The sequence below is a fragment of the Periophthalmus magnuspinnatus genome, unplaced genomic scaffold, assembly GCF_009829125.3.
Source record: "Periophthalmus magnuspinnatus isolate fPerMag1 unplaced genomic scaffold, fPerMag1.2.pri scaffold_115_arrow_ctg1, whole genome shotgun sequence".
Classification (NCBI taxonomy): Eukaryota; Metazoa; Chordata; class Actinopteri; order Gobiiformes; family Gobiidae; genus Periophthalmus; species Periophthalmus magnuspinnatus.
The window spans coordinates 1-26,162 of NW_022986701.1; the positions used below are offsets into that span (position 1 = coordinate 1).

Below are 26,162 nucleotides of genomic sequence, written 5' to 3' on the forward strand. Positions count from 1 at the left end.
CAGTTTAACGGTTCTGTATTTGGGCCAGGTTTTTAATTTGATCTGTGGCTAAATCACTTTGATACAGTGCTTCTCGATGATTTTCTATCATGCCCCCCCCATGAAGAAGGCCCCCCCCCCATACTACAATACTACTATAATACTACTACCAACTATAAAAGCACAATTTAACAAAACAAAAAACAAAAACAAGAAAGCAATATAGATCAACTTACAACAAAAATACTTTAATAACATTGTTTTTTTTTAACTTTGTAAAATGTAAAATGCGGTTATCATGAAATTTCTCCGCTTCACGGACGGACTGGGACAAGATCCTTAAAGATGCACGGGAATCTCCAGTGACGGTGAATGGAAAAAGCATCCGTTTTACGGCGGACTACAGTAGTTTCACTGCGAAACGAAGACGTGCATTCGCTGGAATCATGGAAGAAGCCAAAAAACAAGGCTTTAATGCTTTCCTCCTTTATCCGGCTAACTTAAAATTATCTAAAGGATCTGAGTCCGTTTTCTTTTTAGAAAAGGGAAGATATGTAAATATACTAATAGTAACGGGAATGGGGCAGATTTTCTTTATGTAGCCACCTTCTCACATAGTCAGGTGAATACATTAGTTTAGGGAGGGGAACCCACCTTACGTGAAGTTTCAGCTTTTTCTTTTCTTTTTCTTTGATGTTTTTCTATTCTTTTGAGCTCATGGTGATACAGGGCGGGAGTTTTGGGATATCCATATGTTATGATTACTATGTATTTTTATTGCATGTTAAAGAACAAACTGAAATAACATGACAACTTGTGTTAATATATGTACTTGGAATACTAAAGGTTTAAATGCCCCTATCAAACGTACAGCATGTTTAGATCACCTTTTAAGACACAGTGTTGACATCGCCTTTATACAAGAATCCCATTTGCAAAAGGCAGATGTTAATAGATTCTCCAATCAACACTATTTTATTGCTGCATCTTCTTCATCAGAATCAAAAACCTGTGGAACATTGTTAAATTTAGATTATGTTTAATTACTATCAATTACAAATGGTTTTGGCAGCTCTGATGGGCGTGTTGCATATATAAAGGCTAATATTTTAGGACGAGATTATGCCTTCATCTCAATATACGCACCAAACCATTATGATCCAAAGTTTTATGGGAAAATAATAGACATTTTATCAGGTTTACAAGAATATGCAGTAATTATTGGTGCTGATATGAATGGTGTATTAGATGTAACCCTTGATAGTTCATCTTGTCGCTCACAGTACGCACAAAAAATGGCATCTAATGCTTTTGGCAACTTGTTATCTGATTTTCTTTACAAGATTTATATCGTTTATCTAACCTTTTTTTCAAATAGGCATAAAACGTATTCTAGAATCGATTATTTATTAGCTAATCCTTCTTCCTTTATGAAAATACACAAGGTTCAAATCATTCCAAATGGCCTATCTGACCATTCAATGGTCATTGCCAAAATGTCTCCAAACAATATTCCATTAAGAGCCACTAGATGGCGTCTCAATATCACTTTACTTAAAAACTTAGATTATTGTGATTATATAAGAATACAAATTAAACAATTTTTATTTTTTAATTCAGCCCCTGAAGTTGACCCACGGACATTATGGTCTTAAGGGTTGCATTCGTAATGCTACGATTTCTTACTCATCACATATTAATTAGATAAAGTTAGAGAAAATTAAATGATATGAGCACATTTTACAAGTATTAGAACAAAAACAACATCGAGTGGGATTCTCTGATAACAGAGCAGAAATTATTGAGGTTGTTAAAACAAAGTTATACACACTTCTTCGAGCCAGAGCTGAATTTGACATTCATAGAGTTAGACAAAACCATTATTTTAACGGTACCAGAAATAATTCACTTCTTGCCATGAAATTAAATAAATCCACAAAACACAGTAATATAACCACTATTAAAGCAAACAATGAAACATTAACAAATCCTAATGATATAAATAATGAGTTTTACTCTTTTTATCAAACACTATATTCATCCACAATTGAGTTAAATAAAGCAGGATGTAAAAAATTTCTACATGACTTAAGATTAACTTCATTATCTCAAGAAGAAAGTACAAATCTTAATAGTAAAATTTCATTGAATGAGCTTCATGCTGCTCTAAATAGCATGAAACAAGGTAAATCCCCAGGTTGGGATGGTATCCCTCCAGAATTTGATCTTACATTTTGGAATGATTTAGGACTTTTGTTCTTAAAAATGATTTGGACCTCAATTGAGAAAGGTTCCTTCATTAATGATGCAAATCAAGCAATAATTACTCTTTTACCTAAACCAAATAAAGATCAAACTCTATGTAGTAATTATAGGCCTTTATCACTTCTTAATAGTGATGTTAAAGTTTATGCCCGAATCCTGGCTCATCGCATTGATCCATATATGTCAAAATTGATTAATTGTGACCAAACTGGTTTTATCAAAAATCGATTGGCATCTGATAACATAAGACGATTACTTCATATTATCCACGCCGCCACTGATTTCCCATCTGACTGTGTTATTTTATCTCTTGATGCTGAAAAAGCTTTTGATCAGCTTGAATGGGAGTATCTCTGGATGGTTATGGATCATTTTAAACTGGGACATACTTTCATCAATATGGTAAAATTACTATACACGGATCCTTCAGCTGTGGTGATAAGTGGAAGTATTACGTCATCTTCTCTTCGTATATCTAGATCATGTCGTCAAGGGTGCCCTTTAAGTCCTTTTCTTTTTGCCTCGTCTTTAGAACCCTTAGCTCAAAAAATAAGACAAAATAACTTTATCTTTCCTATAAGCTTTAATAATACTAATCATTACATCTCTCTATATTGTGATGACATTTTATTATATATAGATAAAGCATCGACCTCTATCCCACATATACTTGAGACATTTAAAGAGTTTGGTTCACATTCTGGATATAAGATAAATTGGTTAAAATCGGCTTTACTTCCTCTTAATTCATATTCCAACCTTGTATCACTTCCGTCTATAATTCCGAGAGTAGAGCATTTCAAATATTTGGGTGTGGAAATCTATCCATCACTAAATGTAATTGCTTCTACAAACTTTATAAACATTTTAAACTAGGTAACTCTTGACTTACAACGATGGGATAATTTCCCTACTACTTTGCAAACTCGAATTTCTATTATTAAAACAGATATATTACCACGTATGCTTTTTTATTTTGCAATGCTTCCCCTCTCTCCACCGCCCAGGTATTTTGAAAGGCTTCACTCTCTGATTTCAAAATATCTATGGAAAGGAAACCGACCACGTGTCTCTTTACCTACGTTACAGCGGCACAAATCTTCAGGAGGCCTTTCAGTGCCCAATTTCAAATACTATTACTGGTCTTTTGTTTTACGTCCACTGTCTTCATGGTTCTGCCCAACGAGTGACTCTGCATGGAAATGCATAGAAGAAAATCTAGTTCATCCTCATAGATTAAAGGACCTAATTTACTCTGCTATCCCACTTAAACGAGCAAAGACTCGTTTTGGCCCAATAATTACTAATTTACTAGCAGTCTGGCGATACGTGGAAAAAGAATCTAAAAGCATACAAAAATGTCATAAGAACAGCCCACTTTTCCACAACTATTCATTACTATCTGGGGCCAAACCATTTGCATTTTCACAATGGGAAGAGAAAGGGATTCATGTGTTAGGAGACATGTTTGGTGATTCTGGGCTTTTCCCTTTTAGTGATTTACGTGCCGTCTTTAACCTGCCAGCATCTTCTTTTTTTGTGTACCTGCAGTTGAGATCCTCCATGAAAGCCTATGGGGTTCCATGGACTGAACCCCTTACCACACACAAATTACACCATAAATAGAAAAAAGAGCTTTGTTACACAAATATATCATTTATTATTGATTGCAAATTATAAACCATTGAAAATTGAAAACGTGTGGAGTAAGGATTTGGATGCAGCAATGGAGAATGACAACTGGAAAAGAATATGGAATACAGTTACTTACTCATCAAAAAATCCAAACCATCAGGTACTACACTTCAACTTTTTACATAGAACTTATTTAACCCCTAAAAAGAGATACTTGATGAAGCTCACTTCTTCTCCATATTGTGATAAATGTTCAGAGAATGTGATTGGTACTTTTATCCACATGTTTTGGGATTGTAAAGACGTCAATATATTTTGGAAAACTGTACATTCCTATTTAGCTAAAATGTTAAAGATTTTTGTTTTACCCCACTTATCGTTTTGATTAATGATTTTTCAATGTTATCAAATTGGTCCTTTTTTCACAAAAAGATTTTACTGGCAGGGTTGACAGCAGCGAAAAAACTGCTGGCCCTTCGCTGGCAAACATCTAACAACTTGACTCCGAGTCACTGGATCAATACCTTTCGCTATATCATCAACATGGAACTATCAGTAGCTAAAATGCATGGAGCCAAAACAAAAACTATCTCATTATGGAGTAAAACCTTATTGGAACTGGATAATCTTAAATAAGCAAGACTGTGTATATATGTGTGTGTGTATATATATACCACCAACACTGTTTACAGTGCGGGTGGAGAGCTGCTGACCTCGACTGGGGATGTTGTCGGGCGGTGGAAGGAATAGTTTGAGGATCTCCTCAATCCCACTGTCACGTCTTCCGAGGAGGAAGCAGAAACTGGGGACCCAGAGGCGGACTCGTCCATCACCTTGGCTGAAGTCACTAAGGTGGTTGGCAAGCTCCTCGGTGGCAAGGCTCCGGGGGTGGACGAGATCCGTCCTGAGTACCTCAAGTCTCTGGATGTTGTGGGGCTGTCTTGGCTGACACGTCTCTGCAACATCGCGTGGCGGTCGGGGACAGTACCTGTGGAATGGCAGACCGGGGTGGTGGTCCCTCTGTATAAGAAGGGGGACCGGAGGGTGTGTTCCAATTACAGGGGAATCACACTCCTCAGCCTTCCCGGTAAGGTCTATTCCAGGGTGCTGGAGAGGAGAATCCGACCGATAGTCGAACCTCGGATTCAGGAGGAGCAGTGTGGTTTTCGTCCTGGTCGTGGAACACTGGACCAGCTCTATACTCTTCATCGGGTCCTCGAGGGCTCATGGGAGTATGCCCAACCAGTCCACATGTGTTTTGTGGATCTGGAGAAGGCATTCGACCGTGTCCCTCGTGGTGTCCTTTGGGGGGTGCTCTGGGAGTATGGGGTCCGGGGCTCTTTGCTAAGGGCTGTCCAGTCCCTGTATGACCAGAGCAGGAGCTGTGTTCGCATTGCCGGCAGTAAGTCAGACCTGTTCCCGGTGCATGTTGGACTCCGCCAGGGATGCCCTTTGTCACCGGTTCTGTTCATTATATTTATGGACAGAATTTCTAGGCGCAGCCAGGGGCCGGAGGGGGCCTGGTTTGGGAACCACAGGATTTCATCTCTGCTGTTTGCAGATGATGTTGTCCTGATGGCTTCTTCGAGCCAGGACCTGCAGCAGGCACTGGGGCGGTTTGCAGCCGAGTGTGAAGCGGCTGGGATGAGAATCAGCTGCTCCAAATCCGAGGCCATGGTTCTCGACCGGAAAAAGGTGGTTTGCTCTCTCCGGGTGGGTGGTGAGTCTCTGCCCCAAGTGGAGGAGTTCAAGTATCTCGGGGTCTTGTTCACGAGTGAGGGAAGGATGGAGCGGGAGATTGACAGGCGGATCGGTGCAGCGTCTGCAGTGATGCGGTCGCTGTATCGGTCCGTTGTGGTAAAGAAGGAGCTGAGCCGGAAGGCGAAGCTCTCGATTTACCGGTCAATCTACGTTCCTACCCTCACCTATGGTCATGAGCTCTGGGTAATGACCGAAAGGACAAGATCGCGGATACAAGCGGCTGAAATGGGCTTCCTCCGCAGAGTGGCCGGGCGCACCCTTAGGGATAGGGTGAGGAGCTCGGTCACACGGGAGGAGCTCGGAGTAGAGCCGCTGCTCCTACACGTTGAGAGGAACCAGCTGAGGTGGCTCGGGCATCTGCTCAGGATGCCTCCTGGACGCCTCCCTAGGGAGGTGTTCTGGGCATGTCCCACCGGGAGGAGGCCCCGGGGAAGACCCAGGACACGCTGGAGGGACTATGTCTCTCGGCTGGCCTGGGAACGCCTTGGGGTCCCACCGGAGGAGCTGGAGGACGTGTCCGGGGTGAGGGAAGTCTGGGATTCCCTGCTTAGACTGCTGCCCCCGCGACCCGGCTCCGGATAAGCGGAAGAAAATGGATGGATGGATGGATATATATGATGGATTCATCATATATATCAGAATCAGAATCAGAATCACTTTTATTGATCCCCGAAGGGAAATTCTCTTAGTTAACAAATGCCACAACCACAGGATAGAATTAGAATAAAAATAAAAAGTCATTTAAATAAGAATAAAATTTGTGCAATAAGATATATATATGCTTCTGGGATGACTGGCTAAGGGGGTTTGGGCGCTACAGAGCACTGGTCTCATCGGTTCTAGTATCAATTGCTGTGTTTGTAGCTATTTTAACCTTGTGTGGATGCTGTTGTATTCCTTGTCTTCGTTCCCTGATCAATAGGTTAATAACCGCTGCCATCTCACCCGCACCTGAGGACAAAGGGGTGCCGGTGTACCTATTGGAGGGCAGTGATGACGAGAACCCTGAAGGAGCACTTCCAAATCACAGTTCGATAAACAGGAGGGAATGATGGATTCAAAATATATATTCAAGTTATATTATGTTATCTCACTGTTCATTTTAAAGGTACTGTAGGTACTGTAATGTTCACTCTTATTATAATCATTATATTCATTTCAACTATGTAAACTATGTAATCTGCACTAATGTTTGTTCTTGAGTCTTGCAGAAAATGTCTTTTGAAAGTGCAGGATCCCACAGGAAGAAGGTCACTGTGAAACCTAAAACAGAAACATCATGGGAGGATGTTTTGTGGAAAGAGTGACCTTCTGGAAATGCAAAAACAGAATATATTTCTCTGTGAATTTCGTCATATGTTTTTACACTGCTTGCCCCCCGCCTTTCAGAGTATGTGTATGTAACTAGGGTTCCCTAACTTTAATAAAGAGGTGAAAGACGGTCTGGGCCCCCAGAGAGGGTGGTGGTTTGTAACTGGGTTTTTTTGCCTCTCCGCTCTTTCTCCTCAATATTGAGACAAAATAATCTCTCTTGTCTTCTCTTCTCTTTTGAACTGTAATATAGGTTGTGAACCTATCTATCTATCTATCTATCTATCTATCTATCTATCTATATATATATATATATATATATATATATATATATATATATATATATATATATATATATATATATATATGTGTGTGTGTGGGGGGGGGTGTGTGTGTGGGTGTGTGGGGGGGTGTGTGTGTGTGTGTAAGTGTATATGTAAATATATATATAAGTATAGTATGTATAGTAATGTATAGGGGTATAGGAATACATATATAATGTGCACACATATATATGTTTTATGGAATAGGTGAGTGTATATGTATGTACGCATATTGGAAGTATGTATTTTGTTATGTATTTTGTAAGTGTACTTGCGCATACACATAGACAAATATGCAATGTTTTGATCTTGTACATGTGAAGCCCAGGGAAGGGGGGGTAGGATATCACCATGAGCTCGGGATGATTTTTTTTTTTTTTTTGGAGGGGGGGTCACAAAAAAGTAAAATGCATAAATGTCCTTGAAATTCATATATATTTTATCCTTATTTGAACTATACACATTTTTGAACAACTGATTGAACCATTTGATACTGAAAAAATAAAATAAAATGAACTTTTATTGAATATCAAATAAAAATCTATATAATTAAATAAACATCAAATGAATAAATTAAAATTAAGTAAATACCAAAATAATACAATAAAATTAAATAAATATCACATTAAACATTAGAATTAAATAAAATCAATAAATAATAATAAATTAATTGCTCGGCAACATTAACAAGACAAAAATAAATAAACAATTTGTCCCTTTTTTTTAATCAAAATTAAGAAGTCAGGATTAATGGCTGCAATGAGCATGGCATAGTATTAGCTCTATGGTGTAGGCCAGATAAAAGGGCACATTTATCAAATGCTGATGTTTATGTTACGGGTCTGGTCTAGGGGGGGCAGACCCGAACAGAAGAAAATCCCTGAAAAACCAGGAAAAATAATGAGACGACAGGCAGTGAGCTTGGTTCTGTGCAGCCTCGCTTCATATTATGAAAGAGGGTTGCACGAGACGCTCCAGGTAGGGTCGGACCGGAAGACCCGCTACATTTCACCGCCCCCTTGTGGCACTCTCCCAAAACATGAAAAAATCTCAAATAAAACAAGTCACATTAAAATTTTATAATAATTGAAGGATTTAGTATATTTTAAAGCAACAGGAGCCTCAAGTAAGTCTCTTTGTAAATAATCCAATAATTAATAACATAAAATATGACTGCTCATTTTGTGTGCGTCACATTTAGTTTCATACTTAAATACCAGTCTCCTCAGAGACTGTCAAAAATTGCCATAGCCGACTATTTTTCAAGTCGTCAAGGCGGGGTATTGGGTAAAGTTTTCAACTAGCAATAATCGCGTCTCGGATGGACCTCATAGACTACGATACTGCCACTGCGCAAAGCTAAAGTTTGTTTGGAGCTAAAATCGGCTGGCCTTGGTTTTACTCACTTCCTGGTCATGGTAGGTTAATTGTGGGCGGAGCAAACCTTTGACAAGCACTGCCTGAGAGAACAGGGCTACTTTGAAAAATGATTGCCTATAACACATTGAAAGTCATTGGTAACAGGCTCCAATGCCATTTGAATGCAATAGCAACAAAATGTATAGCTACAAATTAGAGCACAGAAAAAGTCTTTGATTTTTCCTACACCTGAGCCATTTTTCCCCCAAGAAGGGTCTGGTTGCAGCCGATGAGAAGAGAGAGCTGCACTACCTCAACTTCAGGTGGGGATTAGTTATTGTTTTTAGACCAGTAACCCTGACCTTAATCCTAGCAACTGATTTTGAAATAATACATCATTTCCAGCATTTTATTATTGATTTTTTATTTGCAGTAGGACGTGATGTGGTGGAGCCAAACAGACTCTGACAGATGTTCCATTTTTCAAGCATTAAAGCACTCCCCTGTAGCATGATCAACAACTGAGTGAGTGATATCAGGGGGGAATAGTGATTTAATGGGAAGTGTATGCACTGTTCTTTGAGTTGGACAGTCTGGGATTGAAATTGAGAATCATAGACCTAGACCAACGAGCCACATTTGTTTGCAAAATTGTGGCAGGCTGAGAATAGTTGAGGAAAACTGCAAAGTGACGCAGCTTTTAAAAGACAAACAACGATTGCCGTCTGGGATTTGAAGCCAGGCATGCGAAGCAAGAACCCCTAGACCAACAGGTCAAGATGCTTGAAAGGTCACCTGTAAAATGAACAACATTTTACTGACTGATATCAGTTGTGAACTCTCATTGATTGGGAATTAAACTGTCACCTTTTTGGGTAGAACAGTGTGGGATTAGAATTGAAATCCACACACACTGGAAAGCTTGGTTCTAGACGTTGTATTCGTTGATGGAAATGGCAAACTGGTGCAGCTGTTAAGAGATAAACAGAACTGGAAGCCGGCTTTCTTGGAGTCCCTGGGAGGGGTACTAGACAGTGCACCAACCGGGGACTCCCTTGTTCACCTGGGGGACTTCAGTGCCCATGTGGGTAATGACAGTGACACTTGGAGGGGCGTGATTGGGAGGAATGGCCTCCCCGATCTGAACCCGAGTGGTGTTTTGTTATTGGACTTCTGTGCTAGCTAGTTTGTCCATAACAAACACAATGTTCGAGCACAAGGGTGTCCATCGGTGCACGTGGTATGCGTGTCTTGGACATTCGGGTGAAGAGAGGGGCTGAGCTGTCAACTGATCACCACCGCTGGCGGAGGAGGAAGCCGGACAGACCTGGCAGGCCCAAGCGCATTGTGAGGGTCTGCTGGGAACGTCTGGCGGAGCCCTGTGTCAGAGGGGTCTTCAACTCACACCTCCGGGAGAGCTTCTCCCTGATCCCGGGGGAGGCTGGGGACATGGACTCTGAGTGGGCCATGTTCTCCACCTCTATTGTCGATGCAGCTGCTCGTAGTTGTGGTCGTAAGGTCATGAGCTCTGGGTAATGACCGAAAGGACAAGGTCGCGGATACAAGCGGCTGAAATGGGTTTCCTCCGTAGGGTGGCCGGGCGCACCCTTAGGGATAGGGTGAGGAGCTTGGTCACACGGGAGGAGTTCGGAGTAGAGCCGCTGCTCCTACACGTCGAGAGGAACCAGTTGAGGTGGCTCGGGCATCTGCTCAGGATGCCTCCTGGACGCCTCCCAAGGGAGGTGTTCTGGGCATGTCCCACCGGGAGGAGGTCCCGGGGAAGACCCAGGACACGCTGGAGGGACTATGTCTCTCGGCTGGCCTGGGAACGCCTTGGGGTCCCACCGGAGGAGCTGGAGGACGTGTCCGGGGTGAGGGAAGTCTGGGAGTCCTTGCTTAGACTGCTGCCCCCGCGACCCGGCCCCGGATAAGCGGAAGAAAATGGATGGATGGATGGGTTTGCCCTGTGACTGTATGCTATTTTCTGAAGAATTACAAAAAAAGAAACTGTAAATAATAGCCATTTCCAGTTTCAGTGTAGGTCGTGCCTCCCATCAGATAGAAATAAGGCAGTGTCCACCAGCAATCTGACCAGAACTGAAGACACAGCTTGAATGAGCAGGAAAACGTATTCGCTCCTACAACTTTTTATCTAGTTGTACTTTTGGCTTTTACTATGGATCAGACCAGGATAGATTCTAACTTATAGATACTAACATTTCTAAAACATTTCTTTCGAGAGATTTCACCAAAACTTTCCAACTTTCAATGCCATCCCTCAGATGAAAACTTATATGTAATCAGTAAGTCATTCAGTTAGGTCAGTCATAAGCATTAGTGGACAATATCATCACCTGAGGTTTCCAAAATCTCCCCTTCTATCCAAGAGGCTTCAGATCCCTCTGTGGTGAGGTTAGATCTGAAAACACCTCATATCCAGGTCCCAACAGAAGGTTTAGAAAAGGGATTTAAAGCTGTCAAAACCCCAGATATTCCTAATTCCGGACCATATTTGCAATAAACTCCAGCCGCCAATGCACAGCCACCTGCAATTAGGAGTCCCTTCTTCCATTTGCTGCTTGAATCTGCAAGTTCTTGGATTTTATCTTTTTGCTCATCATTTTTCAGCTGTAAAGTATTGCTTTTCTTTACTTCATGACAGTGTAACATAGTAAGTTCCTCCAACCTTGCTTTTATAAGGACATTTTCAGTTTCTGTTTTGGTTTTAATTGACTGAAATGTTGCAATACTTTTTGAGAGCTCCTCTATTTGAGCTAAAAACTCTAGACGGTCCCGATCAAACATTTGTTTTTCCAAGGTCATTAGACACTGATGTGCCTCCTCCTGTCGACTTAGTTCACTTGTGAGAGCCTTGTTTTTATCAGTTTCTTGTTGAATCTGATTGTTGAGCTCATAGATTGTGTCCTTTGCTCTTTTTACCTCAGCATTTAAATGACCTATAGCCTGAGACATCTTAGAGTTTTCATCTTGAAGTAACTGAATTTGAATTTCATCCCGAAGGCATGTCTTCGGCTGGGTTGAATATTCCTCATACTCTGAGATGGTTTGCAAATGCCTCTCCTCTCTGTGTTGCAAATTGGTGAGCCGGCCTTTAAGCCGTTTGATATCCGCTTCTTTCTCATCATTCTGCATCTCGAGGTCAAGATTTCTTTCTGCTTCCTTACTGTATAAAGAGGTAATCTGTTCAAGCCTCTGAAATAAATGCAACTGTTCAGCCTCCATTTTGTTCATGTTTGACTGAAGTCTGGCATTCTCCTCAGTTTGAGCCACAAGTGCAAGTCTATCCTGTTGTGACTCTTCTTTTTCTTCTATGGACATCCTTTTATATTCTTCCTTCTCTTTGTTAAATTGTGCATTCTTTTCCATAAAAGACTTTAACTGCACTTGAAGTTTACTAATCTCAGCTCTGAGCTCCTGATTTTCTTCTGTTTTTTCCTCAACTTGACTGATTTTGTTTCTTGTTGTCCTTTCAGTTTCTTGGACTTTAGCTAGTAAGCTGGTCTTTTCTTCCGTCAAATCTGAAATTGTCTCCCAAAGCTCCTCTTCTCTAGACTTATAATCACAGATAATTCTTTTAAGATGTTGGACCTCTTTCGATATTAACGTGTGGCCCTCTTCTGGGTCATCCAGATTAAAATCATAAGCAGAATTCTCCTCTTTCATTACTGCAAATTGGCAGCACTCTTCTGTATAATTTTTCTCATCAAAATCCATCTCTGAAATAACCAAATCTGGATTTTAAGATGATTAAAAGCTGTTGGAAAAAAAATACTATAGTGTGTCAATTCTATTACTTCTGCTTATTCCGATGCTGCTTTTAAGTGTATCCTCTGTATTTGATCAAATGTCTAAACTGACTACATAGGCTATATTGGTATACTCAACAGTAAAAAAAGGCTATGTGACATCACAGCTTTATGATGTCATCAAGTTCTGTTGCTAGGACGCATCTCCTGTTTCAGAAGTCTGCCAAGCAGTGTTGCCATGGTAACCATTCTTAGCCTTGCAAGTAATTGCTTGCTGCATTCCAGTTGAGTTCCAACTTCATAAATTCAAACACCCTTCTATCTTAGAATTGCAATCTTGGTCTCCAACTTTCCGAGTAAAAATATCATATCAAAATCCGAGTTTGGACCTGCCTTTGGTGATCATACTTGTATTTAGTTTAGTTATTTTTCCTTAAGTTGCTCCCTACTACCTCTGCAATTATAAATGTGCCTATATTATGCTCTGATTAATGACTACACCAAGCTAATGTTAACAAAAGAAAAAATCCACTCTATACTCTACTGTATATTTACAGCATGTGGCTGAGTGGCTAACACTCACACTTCACAGCAAGAAGGTTTCGGGTTCAGTCCCTAGGTTGCCTGGTCTTTTTGTGTGGAGTTTACATGTTTCTCCCGGTGGGCTTCCTCTGAGCAATCCTGATGAGGTGCCCCAGCGGCATTTAGGGATGGGTCACATGCAGCGAAAAAGCTTTTTTAAAATCTTTTTTTAATTATAAACCAACCATAGAGCTCAACAGTGACCGCCTGCTCCTGGTTCTGAAGTCAATTTCTCATTCATTTTTCCCCATAGACTGAAAAATTAATATTAAAGGTTTGAGGCTTTCTCAGGGATAATCAGCTCTGTAGTAATGAAGGACCACAAGACCTATAATTTTATGCCCAATCATTTTAGTTAGCACGTATTTGGTTAGACTCCATGATGACTTTGAAGTCTTTGAATTTTCTTTTGAAAGTCTATGGGAAAGATGAATTTAAAAAATTAATTATGGGTGTCTTTATTGCACTGAAAAACATGCGTCCATCTGTCGGTTCTGACCTCTCCAAATTAAAAAATGGTAACCATTATTAAACCGTCGGTAGTATATACCCGACTGAAACATAAAGTCAGAAGGTTTAATGAGTTCCACACAGGTAATGTGAACAATGAAGCAACGGACTCTCCAGAAAGGGCAGAAGAGAATCCTGAGACGTGCACAAAATCTTCATGAGTTCCGGTACATTCCATAGGTCTGCGCCCCCTGGTGGGCACGTGTCATTTACCTTAGTGTTAGTAAGTCAAGATACTAGTTTGATGTAGCACTGCGCAAAATACCTTTGAATAATAAGATGAAAAGAACTGGCACGGGAAGGGAAACAGTGCCCTCTACTGTTATTAAAGTGGTGTAGCCACTGGCCAAAATACCAATTGTTAAACTACAATATCCCACTATATGTACAACTAATCAGTGTTCTCTGGTTTATAGACTATGAATGTGAAAATGATATTGTTAGCTCTGTCTCAACATCTGTCTGTGTGCTTACGTAACGTATCTTACGTGACGTCGCTGAAATAATTAGTTTTTATTTTTTAACTATTTATTATTTAATAGAAGACGAGTCAAGGTGTCGTCGTCACAGCCGTTTACTTCTGTTTAAACTGAATGAAGTAAGGAATTAATCATTCCCTTTGAATATCAATAGGCAAATATAAAATTCGAGGTGATTTTTTCCCAATTGTAGCTTCTACATAACTTTAACAAAATGCACCTTGTTAAAACATATAAACAGAGACAGAGGTAACAGTATTATTTTTACATTCAGAGTCTATGTACAACTAATCGGTGTTCTCTGGTTTATAAAGTGGGATATTGCAGTTTAACGGTTCTGTATTTGGGCCAGGTTTTTAATTTGATCTGTGGCTAAATCACTTTGATACAGTGCTTCTCGATGATTTTCTATCATGCCCCCCCTATGAAGAAGGCCCCCCCCCATACTACAATACTACTATAATACTACTACCAACTATAAAAGCACAATTTAACAAAACAAAAAACAAAAACAAGAAAGCAATATAGATCAACTTACAACAAAAATACTTTAATAACATTGTTTTTTTTTAACTTTGTAAAATGTAAAATGCGGTTATCATGAAATTTCTCCGCTTCACGGACGGACTGGGACAAGATCCTTAAAGATGCACGGGAATCTCCAGTGACGGTGAATGGAAAAAGCATCCATTTTACGGCGGACTACAGTAGTTTCACTTGGAAACGAAGACGTGCATTCGCTGGAATCATGGAAGAAGCCAAAAAACAAGGCTTTAATGCTTTCCTCCTTTATCCGGCTAACTTAAAATTATCTAAAGGATCTGAGTCCACCTTACATGAAGTTTCAGCTTTTTCTTTTCTTTTTCTTTGATGTTTTTCTATTCTTTTGAGCTCATGGTGATACAGGGCGGGAGTTTTGGGATATCCATATGTTATGATTACTATGTATTTTTATTGCATGTTAAAGAACAAACTGAAATAACATGACAACTTGTGTTAATATATGTACTTGGAATACTAAAGGTTTAAATGCCCCTATCAAACGTACAGCATGTTTAGATCACCTTTTAAGACACAGTGTTGACATCGCCTTTATACAAGAATCCCATTTGCAAAAGGCAGATGTTAATAGATTCTCCAATCAACACTATTTTATTGCTGCATCTTCTTCATCAGAATCAAAAACCTGTGGAACATTGTTAAATTTAGATTATGTTTAATTACTATCAATTACAAATGGTTTTGGCAGCTCTGATGGGCGTGTTGCATATATAAAGGCTAATATTTTAGGACGAGATTATGCCTTAATCTCAATATACGCACCAAACCATTATGATCAAAAGTTTTATGGGAAAATAATAGACATTTTATCAGGTTTACAAGAATATGCAGTAATTATTGGTGCTGATATGAATGCTGTATTAGATGTACCCCTTGATAGTTCATCTTGTCGCTCACAGTACGCACAAAAAATGGCATCTAATGCTTTTGGCAACTTGTTATCTGATTTTCTTTACAAGATTTATATCGTTTATCTAACCTTTTTTTCAAATAGGCATAAAACGTATTCTAGAATCGATTATTTATTAGCTAATCCTTCTTCCTTTATGAAAATACACAAGGTTCAAATCATTCCAAATGGCCTATCTGACCATTCAATGGTCATTGCCAAAATGTCTCCAAACAATATTCCATTAAGAGCCACTAAATGGCGTCTCAATATCACTTTACTTAAAAACTTAGATTATTGTGATTATATAAGAATACAAATTAAACAATTTTTATTTTTTAATTCAGCCCCTGAAGTTGACCCACGGACATTATGGTCTTAAGGGTTGCATTCGTAATGCTACGATTTCTTACTCATCACATATTAATTAGATAAAGTTAGAGAAAATTAAATGATATGAGCACATTTTACAAGTATTAGAACAAAAACAACATCGAGTGGGATTCTCTGATAACAGAGCAGAAATTATTGAGGTTGTTAAAACAAAGTTATACACACTTCTTCGAGCCAGAGCTGAATTTGACATTCATAGAGTTAGACAAAACCATTATTTTAACGGTACCAGAAATAATTCACTTCTTGCCATGAAATTAAATAAATCCACAAAACACAGTAATATAACCACTATTAAAGCAAACAATGAAACATTAACAAATCCTAATGATATAAATAATGAGTTTTACTCTTTTTATCAAACACTATATTCATCCACAATTGAGTTAAATAAAGCAGGATGTAAAAAATTTCTACATGACTTAAGATTAACTTCATTATCTCAAGAAGAAAGTACAAATCTTAATAGTAAAATTTCATTGAATGAGCTTCATGCTGCTCTAAATAGCATGAAACAAGGTAAATCCCCTGGTTGGGATGGTATCCCTCCAGAATTTGATCTTACATTTTGGAATGATTTAGGACTTTTGTTCTTAAAAATGATTTGGACCTCAATTGAGAAAGGTTCCTTCATTAATGATGCAAATCAAGCAATAATTACTCTTTTACCTAAACCAAATAAAGATCAAACTCTATGTAGTAATTATAGGCCTTTATCACTTCTTAATACTGATGTTAAAGTTTATGCCCGAATCCTGGCTCATCGCATTGATCCATATATGTCAAAATTGATTAATTGTGACCAAACTGGTTTTATCAAAAATCGATTGGCATCTGATAACATAAGACGATTACTTCATATTATCCACGCCGCCACTGATTTCCCATCTGACTGTGTTATTTTATCTCTTGATGCTGAAAAAGCTTTTGATCAGCTTGAATGGGAGTATCTCTGGATGGTTATGGATCATTTTGACATACTTTCATCAATATGGTAAAATTACCATACACGGATCCTTCAGCTGTGGTGATAAGTGGAAGTATTACGTCATCTTCTCTTCGTATATCTAGATCATGTCGTCAAGGGTGCCCTTTAAGTCCTTTTCTTTTTGCCTCGTCTTTAGAACCCTTAGCTCAAAAAATAAGACAAAATAACTTTATCTTTCCTATAAGCTTTAATAATACTAATCATTACATCTCTCTATATTGTGACGACATTTTATTATATATAGATAAAGCATCGACCTCTATCCCACATATACTTGAGACATTTAAAGAGTTTGGTTCACATTCTGGATATAAGATAAATTGGTTAAAATCGGCTTTACTTCCTCTTAATTCATATTCCAACCTTGTATCACTTCCGTCTATAATTCCGAGAGTAGAGCATTTCAAATATTTGGGTGTGGAAATCTATCCATCACTAAATGTAATTGCTTCTACAAACTTTATAAACATTTTAAACTAGGTAACTCTTGACTTACAACGATGGGATAATTTCCCTACTACTTTGCAAACTCGAATTTCTATTATTAAAACAGATATATTACCATGTATGCTTTTTATTTTGCAATGCTTCCCTCTCTCCACCGCCCAGGTATTTTGAAAGGCTTCACTCTCTGATTTCAAAATATCTATGGAAAGGAAACCGACCACGTGTCTCTTTACCTACGTTACAGCGGCACAAATCTTCAGGAGGCCTTTCAGTGCCCAATTTCAAATACTATTACTGGTCTTTTGTTTTACGTCCACTGTCTTCATGGTTCTGCCCAACGAGTGACTCTGCATGGAAATGCATAGAAGAAAATCTAGTTCATCCTCATAGATTAAAGGACCTAATTTACTCTGCTATCCCACTTAAACGAGCAAAGACTCGTTTTGGCCCAATAATTACTAATTTACTAGCAGTCTGGCGATACGTGGAAAAAGAATCTAAAAGCATACAAAAATGTCATAAGAACAGTCCCACTTTTCCACAACTATTCATTACTATCTGGGGCCAAACCATTTGCATTTTCACAATGGGAAGAGAAAGGGATTCATGTGTTAGGAGACATGTTTGGTGATTCTGGGCTTTTCCCTTTTAGTGATTTACGTGCCGTCTTTAACCTGCCAGCATCTTCTTTTTTTGTGTACCTGCAGTTGAGATCCTCCATGAAAGCCTATGGGGTTCCATGGACTGAACCCCTTACCACACACAAATTACACCATATATTAAATAGAAAAAAGAGCTTTGTTACACAAATATATCATTTATTATTGATTGCAAATTATAAACCATTGAAAATTGAAAACGTGTGGAGTAAGGATTTGGATGCAGCAATGGAGAATGACAACTGGAAAAGAATATGGAATACAGTTACTTACTCATCAAAAAATCCAAACCATCAGGTACTACACTTCAACTTTTTACATAGAACTTATTTAACCCCTAAAAAGAGATACTTGATGAAGCTCACTTCTTCTCCATATTGTGATAAATGTTCAGAGAATGTGATTGGTACTTTTATCCACATGTTTTGGGATTGTAAAGACGTCAATATATTTTGGAAAACTGTACATTCCTATTTAGCTAAAATGTTAAAGATTTTTGTTTTACCCCACTTATCGTTTTGATTAATGATTTTTCAATGTTATCAAATTGGTCCTTTTTTCACAAAAAGATTTTACTGGCAGGGTTGACAGCAGCGAAAAAACTGCTGGCCCTTCGCTGGCAAACATCTAACAACTTGACTCCGAGTCACTGGATCAATACCTTTCGCTATATCATCAACATGGAACTATCAGTAGCTAAAATGCATGGAGCCAAAACAAAAACTATCTCATTATGGAGTAAAACCTCATTGGAACTGGATAATCTTAAATAAGCAACACTGTGTATATATGTGTGTGTGTATATATATATATATATATATATATATATATATATATATATATATATATATATATATATATGTATATATATATATATATATATATATATATATATATATATATATATATATATATATATATATATATATATATATGTATATATATATATATATATGGATTCATCATATATATGCTTCTGGGATGACTGGCTAAGGGGGTTTGGGCGCTACAGAGCACTGGTCTCATCGGTTCTAGTATCAATTGCTGTGTTTGTAGCTATTTTAACCTTGTGTGGATGCTGTTGTATTCCTTGTCTTCGTTCCCTGATCAATAGGTTAATAACCGCTGCCATCTCACCCGCACCTGAGGACAAAGGGGTGCCGGTGTACCTATTGGAGGGCAGTGATGACGAGAACCCTGAAGGAGCACTTCCAAATCACAGTTCGATAAACAGGAGGGAATGATGGATTCAAAATATATATTCAAGTTATATTATGTTATCTCACTGTTCATTTTAAAGGTACTGTAGGTACTGTAATGTTCACTCTTATTATAATCATTATATTCATTTCAACTATGTAAACTATGTAATCTGCACTAATGTTTGTTCTTGAGTCTTGCAGACTCAAGAACTTGAGTCTGAGTTGAGTTGAAGGATTTAGTATATTTTAAAGCAACAGGAGCCTCAAGTAAGTCTCTTTGTAAATAATCCAATAATTAATAACATAAAATATGACTGCTCATTTTGTGTGCGTCACATTTAGTTTCATACTTAAATACCAGTCTCCTCAGAGACTGTCAAAAATTGCCATAGCCGACTATTTTTCAAGTCGTCAAGGCGGGGTATTGGGTAAAGTTTTCAACTAGCAATAATCGCGTCTCGGATGGACCTCATAGACTACGATACTGCCACTGCGCAAAGCTAAAGTTTGTTTGGAGCTAAAATCGGCTGGCCTTGGTTTTACTCACTTCCTGGTCATGGTAGGTTAATTGTGGGTGGAGCAAACCTTTGACAAGCACTGCCTGAGAGAACAGGGCTACTTTGAAAAATGATTGCCTATAACACACTGAAAGTCGTTGGTAACAGGCTCCAATGCCATTTGAATGCAATAGCAACAAAATGTATAGCTACAAATTAGAGCACAGAAAAAGTCTTTGATTTTTCCTACACCTGAGCCATTTTTCCCCCAAGAAGGGTCTGGTTGCAGCCGATGAGAAGAGAGAGCTGCACTACCTCAACTTCAGGTGGGGATTAGTTATTGTTTTTTGACCAGTAACCCTGACCTTAATCCTAGCAACTGATTGTGAAATAATACATCATTTCCAGCATTTTATTATTGATTTTCTATTTGCAGTAGGACGTGATGTGGTGGAGCCAAACAGACTCTGACAGATGTTCCATTTTTCAAGCATTAAAGCACTCCCCTGTAGCATGATCAACAACTGAGTGAGTGATATCAGGTGGGAATAGTGATTTAATGGGAAGTGTATGCACTGTTCTTTGAGTTGGACAGTCTGGGACTGAAATTGAGAATCATAGACCTAGACCAACGAGCCACATTTGTTTGCAAAATTGTGGCAGGCTGAGAATAGTTGAGGAAAACTGCAAAGTGACGCAGCTTTTAAAAGACAAACAACGATTGCCGTCCGGGATTTGAAGCCAGGCATGCGAAGCAAGAACCCCTAGACCAACAGGTCAAGATGCTTGAAAGGTCACCTGTAAAATGAACAACATTTTACTGACTGATATCAGTTGTGAACTCTCATTGATTGGGAATTAAACTGTCACCTTTTTGGGTAGAACAGTGTGGGATTGGAATTGAAATCCACACACACTGGAAAGCTGGATTCTAGACATTGTATTTGTTGATGGAAATGGCAAACTGGTGCAGCTGTTAAGAGATAAACATAACTGGAAGCCAGGCTCGTCCAGAATTTGAACCCGGGACCTCTCGCACCCTAAGCGAGAATCATACCCCTAGACCAACGAGCCACAAGACTTTACAGTGCACCTATAGCATGACCACCATTTGACTAACTTTCTTATGGGCGTACACAAGACTGCTTTTTGGTGTACTTTCAGAAGATTGTATACACCAAACCTTTGAGTTGGATGCAATTGCGCAGTGATGTGACGGTCCGTATGCGATGCACATATCGAGGCTTGCTTCATTTAGGGGAGGAGCTGAAAATGTTGACGTCCGAAGCCTCGCTACCTGGTTGTACCACGTGAGTGATTCAGAAAGTGGTTCGGATTTTGCCGCAAGTTTTGACAGCGATATAAACCCCTCAGGCTCCATTCAAAATGTGGGTGTTTGACGGAGAGGTTGCGGCCAGCGAGAGTTTGGACACAGTTTGGATAGAGTTAGAGATAGTTTGGAGAGAGGTAGAGATAATTTGGAGAGATTTTGGAGAGTCAATACTGGGAGAAACAAAAATATGTCTATCCCTATTTATATAAGCTAGCAGCGGCATTCTTGTGTATGCCTGCCTCATTTGTGCCCTGTGAACGCGTGTTTTCCAAAGCAGGATAAATTTTGTCAAACAAAAGAAATAGCCTAAGACCTGCCACAGTGGAAAAACTTGTTTTTAGACAAAAAAACAAAAAAACAATGATGTGTCCTCTAAACCGTAATCACTGGCCACACTTCAACGTTACAAAAGCACAATCATTGTCTATACCTCAACCATCCTCACTTCACTGTAACTGATCATTTCCAAATAACCATTTTCCATACTGCCAGTGTATATATACACAGTATACTGTCATCATTACCATATACATGTTTTGTATACTTCTTTATTTTGCTGACAGTTTTATTCACAGGCTTTCTGCAAAATGCCACACACTTCAAACTCATGCCAACTGATATTTTTGCATCCAGTAGATAAAAGGGCACATTTATCAAATGCTGATGTTTAGTTTCATACTTAAATACCAGTCTCCTCAGAGACTGTCAAAAATTGCCATAGCCGACTATTTTTCAAGTCGTCAAGGCGGGGTATTGGGTAAAGTTTTCAACTAGCAATAATCGCGTCTCGGATGGACCTCATAGACTACGATACTGCCACTGCGCAAAGCTAAAGTTTGTTTGGAGCTAAAATGGGCTGGCCTTGGTTTTACTCACTTCCTGGTCATGGTAGGTTAATTGTGGGCGGAGCAAACCTTTGACAAGCACTGCCTGAGAGAACAGGGCTACTTTGAAAAATGATTGCCTATAACACACTGAAAGTCATTGGTAACAGGCTCCAATGCCATTTGAATGCAATAGCAACAAAATGTATAGCTACAAATTAGAGCACAGAAAAAGTCTTTGATTTTTCCTACACCTGAGCCATTTTTCCCCCAAGAAGGGCCTGGTTGCAGCCGATGAGAAGAGAGAGCTGCACTACCTCAACTTCAGGTGGGGATTAGTTATTGTTTTTAGACCAGTAACCCTGACCTTAATCCTAGCAACTGATTGTGAAATAATACATCATTTCCAGCATTTTATTATTGATTTTCTATTTGCAGTAGGACGTGATGTGGTGGAGCCAAACAGACTCTGACAGATGTTCCATTTTTCAAGCATTAAAGCACTCCCCTGTAGCATGATCAACAACTGAGTGAGTGATATCAGGTGGGAATAGTGATTTAATGGGAAGTGTATGCACTGTTCTTTGAGTTGGACAGTCTGGGATTGAAATTGAGAATCATAGACCTAGACCAACGAGCCACATTTGTTTGCAAAATTGTGGCAGGCTGAGAATAGTTGAGGAAAACTGCAAAGTGACGCAGCTTTTAAAAGACAAACAACGATTGCCGTCCGGGATTTGAAGCCAGGCATGCGAAGCAAGAACCCCTAGACCAACAGGTCAAGATGCTTGAAAGGTCACCTGTAAAATGAACAACATTTTACTGACTGATATCAGTTGTGAACTCTCATTGATTGGGAATTAAACTGTCACCTTTTTGGGTAGAACAGTGTGGGATTGGAATTGAAATCCACACACACTGGAAAGCTGGATTCTAGACATTGTATTCGTTGATGGAAATGGCAAACTGGTGCAGCTGTTAAGAGATAAACAGAACTGGAAGCCGGGCTCGTCCGGGATTTGAACCCGGGACCTCTCGCACCCTAAGCGAGAATCATACCCCTAGACCAACGAGCCACAAGACTTTACAGTCTTGGGGTGAGCAATGAGTTAAAACCGACAGTGTATTTCTATAACCATTTATTAAGACAAGGATTTAAAAAAAAAAAAAGGACATAAAATGTTTTATAAAATGTCCACAGGGAAAATTGGATTTCCGGAAGGCCACAACAACGTCCCTGTAAAATGTCCACCGGGGACGGGTCAAACGCTATGGCCCAGGCGCTCACGACAGCCGACGGGGTCCCCCTCGTACTCCTAGGCCCTCCAGGCTGCACCACCACGCGGACCCTGTGGGGGAGGACACAGACCGGCACCAGTAGACTGTACTAAGGATCTCTTTTCCCCAGCCCAACCCAGGCGTCACCGACTCACCGCGCTGGACGGCGATGAGCCGTCCAGTATAGTCGTGCACGCCGTGGTAATATCAATCCACCTCCGGGTCCACGCCGCCTCCAGCCGCCGCGCTGCGTCGCCCTGGGTCACGCTCTGGGCTCCTCCGGGCCGGGACCGTCGGTTGTTCCTACGGGGAAGGGACAGGACAACTGCCAGTGGGGGGTACAATAGGCCCGTTACAACCCACCCCACATGCGGCCGACTCACCGAGCTGGACGGCTTTTAAGAGCCGTCCAGTGTTAGTATTCGCCGTAGGTCAGCTCCGTCCTCCGGTCCCCCGTCTCCTCCAGGCCGGCATACTACGTCACTCCAGTACTGCGCTCCGGCTCCTCCGGATCGCCCGATGCCGTCTCCACAGGGCCCGGCTTCAATCCCGCGGCTTGCGCTGTGTCCGGGCCGTCCTCATCTGCGCGTCAGCGCTGCGTCTTGTCCCCCGTACGTTTTTCCTTTCCCCTGTTGCACCTGTTGCCTAGTCCAGCGTGTCCAGCGTGTCCCGTGTGCGTCTCCCGTGTGTCCGTGTCTCGTGTCCCTCGTGTGTCCCTCATCTCCTCGTGTGCGTCTGTCTATTTATCGGCCCCCTCTAACAGCCCACACCTGTTGTTCATTTAGGAAGGCACCGGCATCAACCTCTGCGATTGGCCCAAAAGGGTGGGGCTACGCCCCAAGAGCTGTTCAATAAAACAGTCTAAAAGTCACACCATGCGGGAAACAACATGCAGTAAAAACATGCAATAAAAACACGCAACCCACACAAAACATTAAACATAAAACAGCCCAACATCCCCACACCCCCCCATGCCAAATGGGTGCCAGTCCCTGGACCAATTGCTCAGTCTCTATAACGAGCGGGGCACTGCCCTCTAGTGGTACGAATAGGTCGAGAAGGCGCTGGTTCAGGTACTACATCTACTACAGGATAATAAAACATTAAGGGCAGTTCTTGAGTTTTAGTCTGAACTTGTCGCTGTTCTGTAGGCTGATTATTAGTAGGAGCAATGCAAGGCTTAAGGGCATTTCGATGCAATGTTCTCTCTTTACCACCCCTCTCAGGTCGCACACGATAAACCAGGCCGGAATCACCCACCAAATCCACAATTACATGGGGCTCTGGCTGCCACCAACTGTGCAGTTTACCCTGGTCTCGTCTGTTTCGGTCACGTACCCAAACCCGTTCACCAGGGAGGAGAGCATTAGCTTTAGCTTTTTGATCGTAATATTGCTTTTCATGTCCGGCTGCGCCCGTCATTTTAGTATGAGCTAAATTATATGCATGAGACAACTTTTTATGATGTTCCGCAACCCATCCCTGCAAGTCATGACGTGGCTGATTGTCCACAACCCCCAGATTAACGTCGATAGGAAGCCTGAGGTGGCGCCCAAACATCAGGTACGATGGAGCAAACCCAGTCGCACTGTGGACAACATTATTATAAGCATGTAATAATTCAGGGAGATGCTCTGGCCACCTACTCTGTCTCTCCACCTCAAGAGTACGAAGCATATTTAGCAAGGTTTGATTCATTCTTTCAACACGGCCGTTACCCGCAGGATGGTAAGGAGTAGTACGGCTTTTTGAGATACCATACATACTACACAACTGTTTCATGAGTTCAGATTCGAAATTTGGCCCCTGGTCTGAATGAAAGCGGGACGGACAACCAAACGGTTGGATTATCTTAGACCAAATCGCACGAACCGTGGTTTTTGCACTTTGATCGCGAGTAGGGATGGCCCAAGAGTACCGTGTGAACATATCAGTCATAACCAAAATGTACTGATAAACATCGTTTGGTCGGCGCAGGGAAAGAAAATCTACAGCAATCACCTCAAGTGGGTACGATACCTCTATTGGTCTAAGAGGGGCCCTTGGTTCAGTCCTATCTTTCTGTAGGCTACACACCACACAGCCCGATTGGAACCCATGCACCTCCCTGTCCATGCTTGGCCAGAAGAAATGGCGCCTCATGTGAGCAAGGGTCCGCTCCACACCAGCATGGGCTGTAGCTTCATGGCACTTCCTCCACACCTCCTGGCGACTGGAATCTGGGCAAACAATCTGGAAACGAGGCTCACATGCATGGGAATCAAACACTTTCCTACAGAGGATGCCCTTATACAAACAAAGTCTTCTTCTCTGCTGTAGCAGCCGATTAACCGCTCCCGGAAGGGCCTCCCTCTCCTCCCTAGTTGGGGCAATATTATCCTCCACGTACCTCCGTACCAGATTAATGTGTGGGTCCACCCCTTGAAGGACTCTCCAGTCTTTGTCCAGCGCCGGTGAGGCAGAGGTCTCGGCTGCCGGAACATCCGCTGCCCCAGTACTGGTCACCGCAGCAACATTAGTCGGGGCACTGTTCTGAGTAGCAGCTGTAGGGAACCTGGAAAGAGCATCTGCATTCACATTCTCACGCCCTGCTCGGTATTTCACATCAAAGTCGAATGATGCCATTTGGGCCACCCATCTCTGCTCTACGGCCCCAAGGTTAGCAGTCTGTAGGTGGGCAACGGGATTATTATCAGTAAATACTGTGAATTTGGCCCCAGTTAAGTAGTCCTTAAATTTTTCAGCAATTGCCCACTTGAGCGCTAATAACTCCAGTTTAAATGAACTGTAATTCGAATCATTTTTCTCTGCAGGGTGTAAACTGCGACTCGCGTAAGCAATTACACGCTCTTTCCCATCATGATTTTGTGCCAAAACTGCCCCGAGCCCACTGTGGCTTGCATCAGTGTACAGGATGAAAGGCCTTGTATAGTCCGCATAGGCAAGGATTGGGGCCTGGGTTAAAGCGTCTTTCAGTCTGTCAAAAGAAACTTGGCACTCGGCCGTCCAATCAACTGTCCTCGGGCTCGACTTTTTGTTGTTAGGGATGCCAATCAACAAAGAGTTGAGTGGTCGAGCAATTTTAGCAAACCCCTGAATGAACCTTCTATAGTAGCCTGC

General features: G+C 40.7%; 5 non-coding genes across 5 annotated transcripts; all 5 read right to left on the reverse strand.

Moving 5' to 3' along the window:
• Positions 1-8,494: 8,494 nt before the first annotated feature.
• LOC117393423 (U4 spliceosomal RNA) lies at positions 8,495-8,635 on the reverse strand. The gene has a single exon (XR_004543191.1). It is a non-coding gene; the product is annotated as a U4 spliceosomal RNA (small nuclear RNA).
• A 10,836-nt stretch (positions 8,636-19,471) lies between these two features.
• LOC117393424 (U4 spliceosomal RNA) lies at positions 19,472-19,612 on the reverse strand. The gene has a single exon (XR_004543192.1). It is a non-coding gene; the product is annotated as a U4 spliceosomal RNA (small nuclear RNA).
• A 997-nt stretch (positions 19,613-20,609) lies between these two features.
• trnap-agg (transfer RNA proline (anticodon AGG)) lies at positions 20,610-20,681 on the reverse strand. The gene has a single exon. It is a non-coding gene; the product is annotated as a tRNA-Pro (tRNA).
• A 949-nt stretch (positions 20,682-21,630) lies between these two features.
• LOC117393425 (U4 spliceosomal RNA) lies at positions 21,631-21,771 on the reverse strand. Its single transcript, XR_004543193.1, has one exon. It is a non-coding gene; the product is annotated as a U4 spliceosomal RNA (small nuclear RNA).
• A 997-nt stretch (positions 21,772-22,768) lies between these two features.
• Positions 22,769-22,840, reverse strand: trnap-agg (transfer RNA proline (anticodon AGG)). The gene has a single exon. It is a non-coding gene; the product is annotated as a tRNA-Pro (tRNA).
• Between the last annotated feature and the right edge of the window lie 3,322 nt (positions 22,841-26,162).